The sequence below is a fragment of the Delphinapterus leucas genome, chromosome 16, assembly GCF_059928025.1.
Source record: "Delphinapterus leucas isolate spDelLeu-1000000601 "Yukka" chromosome 16, BTC_Dleu_Yukka2, whole genome shotgun sequence".
In the NCBI taxonomy this organism is placed as follows: Eukaryota; Metazoa; Chordata; class Mammalia; order Artiodactyla; family Monodontidae; genus Delphinapterus; species Delphinapterus leucas.
This window is the reverse complement of record NC_143144.1, coordinates 57,235,391-57,248,956: the sequence shown is the minus strand read 5'-3', so window position 1 is coordinate 57,248,956 and position 13,566 is coordinate 57,235,391. Positions and strand designations below refer to the sequence as shown.

Genomic DNA, 13,566 nt, shown 5'->3' with positions numbered 1-13,566 from the left:
AAACCAGTAAAACAATCCAAAAGTCAGTCTCCATTTTGTTATCATCAAGCAGCAGTTTTAAACTATATCAGTGATAAAATATCCTTCCCTCAAAAATCTCTTGTCAGTCTAATTTCTAAAATTAGACAATACAAAATTAGACCAAAAAAAAAGTGTATTGGGACTTCCCTGGTGGTGCAGTGGATAAGACTCCGTACTCCCAATGCAGGGGGCCTGGGTTTGATCCCTGGTCAGGGAACTAGATCCTGCAAGCATGCCACAACTAAGAGTTCACATGCCACAACTAAGGAGCCTGCCTGCCACAACTAAGGTGCCCATGTGCTGCAACTAAGGAGCCTGCCTGCCACAACTAAGACCCGGCGCAACCAAATAAATTAATTAATTTTTTTTTAAAAGTGTGTTAAAGCCCCGTGGTTACCGCTGGGCTTTAATACACGTTAACTTCCAATTAGCACATTTTCATTACTTATCCTTTAATAAACATCATATTCCAGGTGACAGTTAATTCGGAAAGTTCCAATTATCTGGGCAGCATTTGATACATGCAGACTTATCTGCACATGTGGTATTTTTTTAATTAATAGACTTTATTATTTAGAGCGGTTTGAGGCTTACAGAAAATTTGAGTGCACAGAGTTTCCCCCATTATTAACATCTTGCATTAGTGTGGTACATTTTTCACAACTGATGAACCAGTGTTGATAGGCTGTTATTAACTAAAATCCACAATTTACATTAGGGTTCACTCTTTGCATTGTACTTTCTATGGATTCGGACAAATATACAATGTATCCACCATTCCACACTACATAAAATACATTAGCTGTCCTAAAAAATCCCCTGTGCTCTGCCTATGCATCCCTCCCCAAGGCCCTGGAAAATACTGATCTTTTTTCTGTCACCATAGTTTTTCCTTTTCCAGAACGTCATAAAGTTGGAATCATACAGTAGGTAGCCTTCTCCAATTGGCTCCTTTCCCTTAGCAACATGCATTTAAAGTTCCTCCATGTCTTTTCATGGCTTGATAGCTCATTTCTTCTTCTTGTTGAATAATATTCCATTGTATGGATGTACCACAGTTTATCCATTCACTTGATGAAGGACATCTTGCTTTCTTCCTGCCTGTGTGTTTCTGGGATAAGTTCCTAACTGTTCTGATTCATTCAAGCTCATTCAGGTGCAATTTGTGTCCCCAAACCCTATGATATGACACATTCCTCCATTTAAACAGTAGATTCAAAATAGAAAATGATAGTCCACTGGGTTTAAAAACAAAAAACAAACAAACAAAACCCCCAGAACTTGAGTTCCTTCAATTCTGTCATTCTATGGGACCACTGGAGGCTTGTTTTGTGTTTAAAATCAAAAGCTGTGATACAGAGTGTGAAGTGAGAAGTAGAATGCTTTTGTTTGGTAAGCACTATTTTTGTTTATATGTGAAATATTTTACTGAATTTAAACAATATCTTTAAAATTGAAATTTCTTCTGTGTTTGCTTGTTTTGAAACTAGAGAACAATTTAAGAAAATAATCATTACTGATCATTACATGATTACTAGTCAAAATAATTTCATCATGTTAATAATTCTAAGATGGTCTCCAAGATTCCCACCACCTGGTGTACATGGCCCAAACAATCCCCTCCCCTTGAGTGTGGGTGGAAGCAGTGAATATAATGGAATATTACAGTCAGTTGACTTTGAGCTAATCAAAAGGGATATTATCCTGGGTGGGCCTGACCTAATCAGGTGAGTCCTTTTAAAGCCGGTGACACAGCAGAAAGGTCTTTCCTGCTGGCCTTGAAGATGCAGCCTCGATGAATTCCACAGCTACAAGGAAATTAGTTCTGCCAAAAGCCATGTGTGTTTGGAAAAGGACCCCAAGCCTCAGGTGACACCACTCCCAGCTGACACCTTGACTGCAGCTTTGTGAGACCCTGAGCAGAGGACCCAGCTAACCCATACCTGGACTCCTGACCCACAGAGACTGAGATAGTAAATGTGTGTAGGTTGTTTTAAGCTGCTAACTTTGTGGCCATTTGTTACCGCAGCAATAGAAAACTAACGCAGGAGCCTAAGGCCCCCCGGCTGGCCAGAGGCAGAGCTGGATGAATACATTCCAGTCTGCACACTGTGAAGGAATCCCTGTTAATGCTTGGAGATGCCAAAGCAGAGAAGTTAGGTGTCTCAGCCAAGATCACACAGTTGGCAAGTGAAGAAGTCAGGCTAAGCCAGGCCTGTCCAACTGCAGGGCCTCCAAGGCATGTGCTCCACGGATGATCCTGCAGGTGGCTGGTAGTCAGGCCCTATGGTGACGTGTGGTGATTTCTGGTGACAACGGGACCCCGAAGCTAGAAAGACCATGTAGAAGAAGTGGTTCCCACTCCAAGATTCCCAGACTGGCTTCACCTCAACCCCACCTGGTCACCTAGCTGAGCAGTGGAGCCAGGCCCCAAGACATTGCCTCTCCCAGCCCTCTGTTTATGTCCTTTATATCATGTTTGCAATTACTCCATTTGCACATCTGCCTGTCCCAGCCTCCCCACTTGAACGTCGGCCCTGTGAGGGTCCACATCTGACATGGGATCCCAGGGCCACCACGGTCCGGGGCACACAGTAGGCACTGAACGACATTCACTGAACGGATTATGGAGTGAGAAATGGTTACTTCTGTTCCTCCTCTGGATCCCTTTCTCTTCCTTTCCCATGGCCCCAACCTGGGCTCTAGGGCTCCAGAGGCGGCTCCCTTCATGGGCGATAAAGTCTTCACCCTTGCCAGTTCCACTCCAAGTCACCCCACTCCACCCCACTGAGGAGCTTCCAGGACCGGAGACCCCCTACGAGGGGGCCTGGAGCCTCCCAGGTTCCCAGACACAGCGCCTGTTCCCTCTGCTGGCAGAAGTGGGCAAGTGCATGGAGGTCCCTCCACACTGGAGACGCTGGAAACACTGGGAAGGTAGGAGTATCCTGGCCTGAGTCCTGCCACAGTGAGGGGACTCCTGCCCTGAGGCCTGCAACCCTGGAGTACTCGCTGGCCTCAGCCCTACCCACAGGGCTGGCAAAGCAGCAAATGCCTCAGATGCTCTGTATTTGCCAAGCAAGGCCTGGATGGGGGACCCCAGACCAGGAGGGGGGACATTGCTTCCACCAGGAGAGCACATTACTCAGAGGGAAGACAGTCCTCTAGCAGCCCAGCCCTGAGAGCTACCCGGTCCCACCGCATGATAATAACAGCTAGCACAGTACGCCTACTACACGCATGCCTCATCTATCCTTGCAGGGTGGGCACTACTACTTCACCATATAGACCAGAGGAGCAGAGAAGGTGGCGGAGTCAAAATCCAAACCCAGGTCAGTGTGGCTCTAAAAGCCCCTGCTTTTTACATGCCCTGTGTAGGTGTGCCTCATATATTATTTCTAATCCTACATCTAAGGAAGCCTTGTTACCCAAGATGGTCACATGTGGCTTCAAAGCCAAGGCTGGCTTGGGTGTGGCTGAAGCTGGGAGGTGCCTGGGATGGGAAATGGCCTCCCAAGACCAGACAGTGCCACGGGTACCTCCTGGCTGGGTGATCTTGGGCAAATCACTTAGCCTCTCTGAACCACTGTATTCTCATCCATAAAAGAAACATAATTCCTGTGGCTGTGGGGATTAGAGATCATGTGTGTCAAGTTCCCAGCACAGAGCACCCAGGCATAGAAAAGCTGGTATTGCACGTGTCTGTCTCTGATATTCCTCCCTTCCCTTGAGCATGGGCTGGCCTTAGTGACTTGCCTCTAACAAATGGGATAAAGGAGGGGTGATGGTGCAACTTCAGAGAGCAGGTGATGAAAAGCACTACGTTTCCTCCATGCTTGCTTCTCGATCACTCGATCCATAGAAGCCAGATGCCACATCATGGAGACACTCAAGCTGGCCATGTGGCTTCCAGCCAGCAGCCCATAGAAGTGAACTTGGAAGCAAGTCCTCCAGCCCAAGTCAGGCCTTCAGATAACAGCAGCCCTGGACAACATCCTAACTGCAACCTCATGAGACATTCTGAGGAAGAACTACGCAGCTAAGCAGCTGAATTTCCAACCCACAGAAACTGTGAAGATAATGTTTGCTGCTTTAAGTTTGTCATTTATTAGTTATAAAAATATAACTAATACACTTTATAATCAACATCCTTGGACCAGCAATTGCTTTAGGGTTGAGCTGCCCCTATCTCCTCCCCATAGCTGTGGTCACAGAGAATCCACATTGAAGAGGGTCCAGGCCCTGTGGAGCTGGCCACAAAAGAAAGAATAATCACTAATATTCACTGAGCATCTGCCATCTGTCAGGCATTGAGCTAATAAGCACTTTACATTTATCTTCCTAACAAAAATCCCAGGCGGGAAATACCACCATCCTCTTTTTACAGATGGGAAAACTGAGGTGCCAAAAGGTTGAGTACCCATCCAAGATTACACAAGGCAGTAATCAAACTCCACAATTCCAGCCCCCAGAAGTAGTGAGTGGCCCCCTGAAGGGCACTGTGGCTCTAAGGCCCATTTCCCCTCTCCTGTCCCATCCCTAGCCCCCAGCATCACCACCACTGCCCACTTGCTCTCCTGTGAGGGTGACTAACATGGGGTCTGGGACAAATCCCAACCAGCCTGTTGTCCCTTAGCCAAGGCAGTGCCTCTGCCCTCTTCCTGCTGTCAGGTGAGCCCACCCCTCACCTGTCCCAGCACAGGTCACTGAGCACATTCATGGTGAAAGTTCCCTCCAGGTCGTCTAACCCAGCCCCCTCCCATTCATTCAGATGCAGAGACAGGCCCAGGGAGGTGCAGTGGCTTGTCTAAAGACAGAGGTGGGGGTGGGGGGGTGGGGGGGGGTGGGCACTGAGGCTGGAACCCAGGTCTCCTGGCTCCTCTCAACCCAGCCTGCACCCTGGGGCTGCCTTTCCCAGCGTTACCTGCCCCCATACCCAGTGTAGTCTCCACCCACATGCCCAGATACCAGGGATTGGAACTTGAGGCCAAACTTCCCAGCATCCTCCACTACCCCCGGCCCCTGAGGGTAGAAGGGGGCTTATCTCCACCTGTGAGGTGGTGCTGTCCTCACCCCACCCCCACCGTCCCTGCCAGGCAGCCTTGATTAATGGGCTGGGGCTATCTTATCTCCCAGCTGCAGCAGTTAGGGATTAATGGGTGGTGGCCTGGGCCCTGGGAGGACACATCCTGCCCCCAGGTCAACCCAAGAGATCTGCAGGAGGGTGGGGAGCAGGGAGAAAGGGGACTAAGGGGGTCTGTTCTCCAGCTGCCATCTTGCTCACCCACCTGAACTGGCTGAGTCACCACAAAGCACCCAGGACTGGGCCTGGCACTCAATGGGGGCTCAATAAATGGTAGCCACTGTTACATTCTGCTGTTGTTAGTTCCTGGAGTCCTTGGGCCCATGCCTGCCCTTCGGTTAAACTGCCAAAGTCTCCACCACCGCACAGCCCACAGACTAACTAGGAAGTCACCTTCCCCACTCCAGCCTCAGGTGCCCCATCTATAAAATGGGCACAGGTTTGGGGGTTGGAAACAGGGTTGTAGGTCCGACATTATTTTATTGAGTGAACTGGGAGTGGGTTGAGGGATTTATTGATCCAGCTGTGAGGCTTTAGATAATCGATTCATCCTCAGCCTCAATTTCCTCGTCTGTAAAGGGGTATGATAATATCTGCATTGTTAGCATGAAACAACTTCTGGAAAGCCCTGCCAGGACTGTTCCGTGTCATACTGAGTGTGGGTTCCCAGATGGGGTCAGACACCGAACTCTGACCAAGGGGTTCATGCTGATGCAAGTTGCTACTGACAGAACCAAGCCCAAATCCAGGCTCAGCTTTGGGAGAGAAAGGCTGTCTGAGCACAGGCCCTCCTGCTAGGACTGAGGAAGGGGGACCAGATGTTCTGCTGTGCCCAGGACAGTGCCAGGTCACTCCATTGCCCGGGTGCGACTGTTAGTACCACCCCCTTTCACTCTCCAAGTGTCCCCCCTTGGAGAATCAGTTATGTGGTCCCTAGGCTGAAGGAATAAGGTTCTATCCTCCCTCGGAGAAAGAGAGACTCCATCTAACCTTGAGCACGTGGCCAGCGTGTGTGAAGTCAGGCAGCTAACTCCACCAGAGCCACACAGGGGTCCCGACTCAGAAGCCCATGACTCAAAGGACTCCCCGCAAACTCCTCCCTAGTTTTCTCAAGAAACACATGGTCACTATAAAAAGGTAAGAAAAGATATGAAGATTAGTGAGAGACGGAGGGCAGGAAGAAGGGACTTTCAGATGAACAGACAGAATAAGGGAAAAATGGATGAATTAAATGAGAAAGAGGAAAGAAAAACGGATACGGGGACAATGGATGAAGGGAAGAAAGGAAGGATGGAAGGATATTGAAAGCGAGGATGAAAAGATGGATGGCTGGGGGGTCGACAAGGGGATGGATGACAAGAGATGAACGTCAGAGTCTCACTGGCCAGCTCTCTGACAGAGCACAGCAAACAGGGAGGCCAGCAGAGGGCTTTCTTTCCAGAAGGACATACAGATTGACTCTCTGGGGCCCCAGGAAGCCAGTCTTCCCTCCCCCACTCCAAAGACATTCCTAGGACCACTCCTTCCCCTTCACTCTCTGCCTCTTCCCACTGCCCCTTCCCAAAGGGCAAAGGGCAGCACAGCCAGGAAAGCTATCTGCTATTTATCCCAGCCCTGTTTACTCTGGGTCTGTAATTAACAGAGTCTCCTTCCCAGATCAAGGAGGGCCCAAGAGGGCCCAAAGAGGACACGGAGAGCCCTGACAGGCCAGGTTACTCATTGATAAGCAATGGGGAATTGAGGGAGGCTACACCTTATCCTCTTCTGTCCCGTCAGCCACCCCTTCCTGACTCCCAAGGAGGCAGGGACCCAGGTCCCAAGCAGTTCTTAGCTCAGGAAGGCTGACATGGGATGGCCCTGCCTAGAAAGCCCTGCCTCAAGGTGTGCAGGTCTGTGCAGGTGCAGCTGGAGTCCTGGATCTGCCTTCACCTGGGCAGCTCCCAAGATCAGGGTCGAAAGACTGTGTAGCCTAGTGGTGAAGATCATGGGCCCTGGGAAGGGACCAGACACAGGTTCATAGACCCATCTCTTCTCACTTACCAGCTGTGTGACCTTGGGCAAGTGACTTAATCCCTCTGAGCCTCAGTCTTCCCCTCTATAAAATAGGGATGATGGTAAGTCAGACCCATGTCAAAAGATGCTGCAAGGATGGAATGAGTTAACTTACATAACACACCAAGCATGCGAGACATCAGCCACAGTTTGGGGCTCCTTTGGGGAACCTGGGGCACCCTTCTCAGCCTTTTCATCTTCCAGGTTCCTTCCACTTTCCCCTAGAATTCCCTCAGCTACCAGCAGACACTTGGAGGTTCTGTTTCCTCAGTTACCCAGAAGGGCTCCAGAGGTTCCTGGTTGTCCAGTCCAGTAGCCACCAGCCACATGGGCCTATTTAAATTTCAATTAACTAAAATTAATATTATTTAGCCATGAAAAGGACTGCAGTACTGATTCATGGTACAACATGGATGAACTTCAAAAACATTCTGTTAAGTGAAAGAGGCCAGGCACGGAAAGTCATATACTGTATGACCGCATTCCTATGAAATGTCCAGAAGAGGCAAATCCACAGAGACAGAAAGAAGCTTCGTGGTTTCCAGGGGCTGCGGGCAAGGGGAACGGGGAGAAACTGCTTAATGTGGACAGAGTTTCCTTTTGGGGTGATGAAAATTTTTAGAACTAGATAGAGGTGGTGGTTGCCTGACATCATGAATGTACTCAATGCCACAGAAGTATTCACTTTAAAACGGTTAACTTCCTGTTATGTGAATTTCATCTCACTACAGACAATAATAATAATTTAATTTAAAATTTGGTTCCTTAGTAGCACTAGCCACATTTTAAAAGCTCAGTAGCCACATGTGGCTAGTGGCTCCAGGATTAGAGGGCACAGGTACAGAACACGTCCATCACTGCAGAGAGTTCTTTTAACAAGGTTGACCTTCAGGTAATCAAATATAATAGTGATAAAACCTCTTTACATACATTATCTCATCTGACCCTCTCACCAGGATGGCATTTTTTTTTAAGACATGGGGAGATTGGGACCCAGAGAAGGGAGGTACAAGCCCAAGGCTGCACAGGGAGTGGCAGGCCAAAGACCCGCACTGGGGTCTGTGGGCCTCTGGGGTCCTTTCTGCCCCCCTCAGAGACGGGCCCAGGAAGTAACAACCAAACTCTCTGGCCGTCTGGCTGTCCTGCTCACATATCTGCTTTCTCCTGAAGGGGACTTGGCACCAGTTTAAAGCAGGGGAGGGTGTGAAAGTGTGCAGTCTGGAAGTTGAAGGGTGCTTGGTTCCTGTTTGCAAAAACTGTGGGGAAGAGAACTTAGTGCCAAGTGATTTGGAATTTTAACAAAAACTCCAGGAAGCCAAAGGCTGGGTAATGTGAGTGGAGGGGAAAGAATGCACCTTTCCCTGACCCCAAGTTGCCCGGCCACATAACTAGGTCAACAGGGCACAGGCCTCTTTGTCTCTAGTGGACCCTGAGCTGTCTTCAGAGCCCTTCAAGGGGGGCTAAAAAGGCCTGAAAGTTTTCCTGGCCTTGGCATAATTCAGACTCGTGGGGCAGTGGAAAAGCATGGAAGGTTGGGAGAGTCAGAGCTTTGTTCAATTCCAGCTCCATCGCTTACTGCCTGGATGACCTTGAGTAAGATACTTAACCTCTCTGAGCCTCAATTTCTTCACCTGTAAAATGAGGACTGACTGTGTGTCTCCCTCAGTTGCTGTAAGGATGAAGCAAGATAACAGATGTGACTCCCAAACACCCTATAAAGATGACTTATCTTCACCAGGACCCAGGCAGCTCTCAACCACTGTCCTTAGGAGGATCTCACCTTAAACATGAACCTGGGGAAGTCTTAAGATTAAAATCCTCATCAATAATATTACTAATAATGGCAATGGTGCTGGCATGGGTCAGACTCACTGAAGGGTGATTATGAAATCGCAGATGGAGGGACAGGCTGGCTGCCCTGCCTGTACTCAAAATATGTGCAGTAGAGTCAGATCCATCTGGAAGATTCCCAGCTGTGTGACCTTGGACAAGTTCCTCAATCACCTCTGACTTCTCATCTGTAAACAGGGATGATAATAACATCTACCTCTCAGCATTGCTGAGAGATTTAAATGAGATGATAAGAACTTAGCACCATGCCTGGACATACAAATGTCTGCTAACACTGTTTATTAATCAGAGCCCTGAGCCGGGTGCTGGGGAAGGTAAGAAGGACAGGAAGCCAACTAACCACATCCCCAGGCAGAGAAGGCAGGTCGTGTGGAGCTTCCAGAAGGGAAAGAGTTCTCATTTTAGCCTCAAGGAGGTCCATGAGCCTTGGAGAGTGGCTGCAACCATGAACAGGACGAGGGGTGGAAGTGGGGAGCGGGCACGGCCCCCTCCGAGGCCAGCATTTCTCATCTTGGTCCCCAGGCCACTGCATCAGAACCACCTGAGAGTGACATATGCTGAACTGGAATCTGCAGGTGGCCCAGCAATCTGAATGGGTATTTTAACCAGCTTCCAAGCTGATGGCCTCACACTGCAAATTTGGGAACGTCTCTCCCCTCCTGGCTGTGGGGTGTGTCCTGTGACAGCCCAGGTCAGCCGGCTTAGTCAAGGTGGGTCCAGGAGGCCAGGGACAATTCACAGGCACAGGAAGTCAACCCCAAACCTCATCTGCCCATCATACTTCCAACCATTAGACAAAAACAAAACACCATGGGGCATATGCAGGGGTGAGGAGTAACAGGTGGCACAATGCAGACACTGACTGATTTCAGAAGATGACCAATGAGGGTAGCCACCAACCAATCAGAACAGAGGTCTGACCAATCAGAACAGCCATATAGGGCCCAGTCGGCTGCATGCACCCCTGGAGAGAGTTCATACTGGACAGGGGCCACTGTTGGGGACGGGAATGCTTGGTGGGTAGGGCTCTGGCCCACCCTAGCCCTTACCACACTCGACCCCTCTCATCTGCCTTATCTGTTGAGTTCCCACAAGCCACATTATTTGAAAACAGGATCTCCTTACTTTAAAAACACCATTGGTGAAAAGTGTTGATCCATGAGTGCTTCACAGGGGCTCTGCCGGCCTTTGGGGCAGGACAACCCTTGGTCGTGCGGGGCTGGGCTGGACGATACAGGAAGTTAGCATCCTTGGTCCCTGCCCAGTAAATGCCAGCAGCAGCCCCAACGGTCCTGATGATCAAACCCAGGCAGGGGCGGCCTATCCATCCAGCTGAGAAGCACTTCTAGCCCAACTCCCCCTGCTTTACAGCTGAAACAATTGAGAGCCAAGACATCGAGTGACCATCCAAGGCCACAGCACAGCGGATGAGTGGGGAACTGGAGAGCCAAAAGAAGCAGGCTGAGCCCAGGTCTCAGACAAACCTAACCGGGGCCTCAGTTACCCAGAAGTGGGCAGGACAGAAGTACGGGCCCCTTCCAGAGAGCCTCGTGTGGGCACTCATGCCCTGAACCACCACCAGCTGGAAGAACAAGGACCAGGTAGCCCCACTAGAGCCGGAACCCTCAGCGTCCGAGCACAGAAGACCCATTCTGGGGCCAGGCAAAGAAGCTGTGACCACGTCGGCGGCCCTCGGGGCAAGCGCCCGGCAGTTCCCAGGCCAAGGCCCCAGCTCCCTCACAGCAGAGGACAATTGCTCCATTGGCTAGAGTGGGGGAGAGGAGATTCACTGGCCGGGGCCCTGCCCGGCTTCTCCCCACCCGTACCCTCTCCTTAATGAGGCCATTGTTTGCCCAGGGTTCCCCCAACAGCCGGCCCTCACCCCAGCCACTCCTGCCCTGGGTTTCCCCTCCACAGCCTGCCCTCCAGGACCTCCTGGGGGCTTCCTGACTTTCTCCCTTGCACTTGGAGCACAAAGGTCCCTGGGGCCTCTCTGACCTACAGTTCCCCTTACAGGGCCACTCACTTCCCTCTCCCAGCCTCTGGTTTTTAAATTAATCAAAGAGGCGTGGACTGCCAATTGACTTCTGTTCAGCATGAGAGGAGTTCCATCCTGAGAGCATGTAATTCCAGTCAAAAGCAAAGAAATCTGCTCTTTTATTTACGGGCAAATGCACCATTCTATGTTGTTTTGGGGAAAGATGGTGAATAGCTTATGAAGCTTTAGTAGCTCCTTCCCAGACCCTGGGTGGTCAGGAACCAGCAGAATAGAGAATAGCTTTCAGCTGAAACATTTTATAAATCTGGGGTCCCAAGGGCCCCATGCAGCCACAGCCAGGGTTGAGAGTGGGAGCCGTGCAGCACCTACCTCCTGTGATTGCACAAAACTCTTTCAGCACTCACACTAGAGCAGTTTTACGCATCTTCAGGTACTTATTTAATCTTACCAACAAATCTACAAAAGGAAAGTCCCCATTTTGCAGATGGGGAAACTGAGGCACCAGGAGCTGTGTCTTACCCAAGTTCCCACATAAGCAGTAAAGGCAAAAGCCTAATCATAGGTGCCTTTGACTGCATTCAGGGCTCATTATCTTCTCCACCGAGAGGCTTTGGGGCACCTCTCCACCCCCCCACCCCCAACTAGGAACGCACTCTAGTTGTGATTAGAAGATACTTGTGTGTTTGTTCATCGGCTGGCTGCCCCTCTAGACCTCATACTCCCTGAGGGCAGTGGCCCAGGCAACCAGGGCCAAACCTGCTGCAGCCTCATTACCTGAGTCCCACTGAAGTTTCTGCTCTGGCCCCAGGGCTCCCCTTCCCCTGCAAGGCAGTTTGGGTCAGTGCTAGACAGTGTAGAACTCCCTCCAGACATTCTCACATGCGGACAGGAATCCACAAGCCACAGGGGGAAATCCTGGGTTCAAGTCCTGGCTCTGCTTTTTGGCTGTGTGACTCTGGGCAAGTTACTAAACTTCTCTGAGTCTCAATTTTCTCATATTAAATGCGGATGATAATGCCTCCCTCATAGTGCTATTGGAATAATTAAATGAGGTAATATATGGGAAAGCACAGAGCATTATGCCAGGCACCTAGGATGCCCTAAACAAGTGTTCAAGAGAGTAGGGGGAAGGAGGGAGCAAGGGAAGTCTACATGAGCTTAGGGGGCTTGTCCATCACCCCAAGTCCCTCAGCAAGCATCTCATGCTACTCCACTTACTCCGCTCAGTCCTCACCAGCTCTCCCCACAGTCACCCTATAGCCCTCCGGATCTTCCCTGGGCCTCCCAAGAATTCCAACAAAGACCAAGAAAGGTTAAAGGAAGCTGGCTCCCACCTGAGCCCATCTGGCTCCAAAGACTCCTTTCTCCTGCTGCCTCCTTCCACCAAGCATTCATCTGTCCAGTCAGTCATTCACTCACGCAACATGTATTGAGCATCTACTACGTGACTGGCAGTATTCTAGGAGCCAGAGGAACGGAGATGGACAAGACAGGCCTTGCCTCTGTGGAACCCTCAGCCTACTGGGAAGCCAGAAATTGAAAAAAATCAACCTAGTGAGATGATGAACAGGAGATGAGGGCTGCACAGGGAGGTCTGGGGTTCTACGAGTGCACCCAGCCAGAAGGCCTGGCCTACCTGGAGCCTTGGGAGGAACTTTATGCTAAAAGCAATCAGAGCAACTGAGGGTCTCGAGCTGAAGGGTGAGGCTACCGTGTTTGCAGTTTGAAATGATTCACTCCTGCAGAGTGGAAAACAAGACCAGAAGGCAGCCCCAAGCAGTGAGGAAGGACAGCATTGAGGAGGAGCAACAGTGAGAAAGGGACAGCACAGGTGTATTTACGAGAAATTTAGGAGCAAGGAGCCACAGAATCTGCTGACAGTCTCTAAAGACCATTGTCGTACCAATGTTCAATAGTTTTAACTAACAATTATACAGAAAGCTCTCCTCTGTGCACCATTCCAAGCACTTTTAAAATGAACTCTAATCCTCCCAATAATCCTATAAGGCACTATTGTTATTATCCTCACTTTACAGATGAGGAAACTGAAGCACAGACAGGTTAAATAACTCGCCCAAGGTCAAGTAGCATTGAGGAAATTAGAATCCAGTCTTGCTCCAGAGTTCGTGGTCTTTTTTTTTTCTTCTTCTTCCTCATTTTTTTAAATATTTGAACATGCCAACAGCATCCGGGATCTTAGTTCCCAAACCAGGGATCGAACCTGTGTCCCCTGCAGTGGAAGCGCGGCGTCTTAAGCACTGGACTGCCAGGGAAGTCCCCAGGGTTTGTGGTCTTAACCCAAACATTTGGCTGACTCTCTGATGTGCTTCTAGCTGGGCTGCCCACCAGCCACAGCTCAGGGCTCCCAGGTGTGCTGGGGACCCAGAGAGAAGAGGAGAGCATTTCTCAGCCTTCTCTCCATCCCAGCCCTGTCCAGAGACTACCAGCCGTGCCCACCCTCCACCCCACTTCCTTTTGTACTTCAGACAGTCATTCTTAGACTAGACCAAGGCGCAGGCCCAAGACAAGACTGGCCTCTGCTGTTTTTGCAGAGCTACCTGAG

General features: G+C 50.0%; 1 protein-coding gene across 5 annotated transcripts in view; it reads right to left on the bottom strand.

The window, feature by feature from the left end:
* ZFYVE27 (zinc finger FYVE-type containing 27) overlaps positions 1-13,566 on the bottom strand; it is a 67,947-nt gene that overhangs the window by 17,831 nt on the left and 36,550 nt on the right. For 3 of the 5 annotated variants that reach the window (XM_022569122.2, XM_022569123.2, XM_089897991.1), the window contains one exon: positions 3-13,566. This exon is cut by the window's right edge. The exons of the other annotated variants lie outside the window; for them this stretch is intronic. The gene's annotated coding sequence lies outside the window, so the exon portion shown is untranslated. Of the gene's footprint in view, positions 1-2 lie in introns of those variants that run through there. 5 annotated transcript variants of the gene reach the window in all.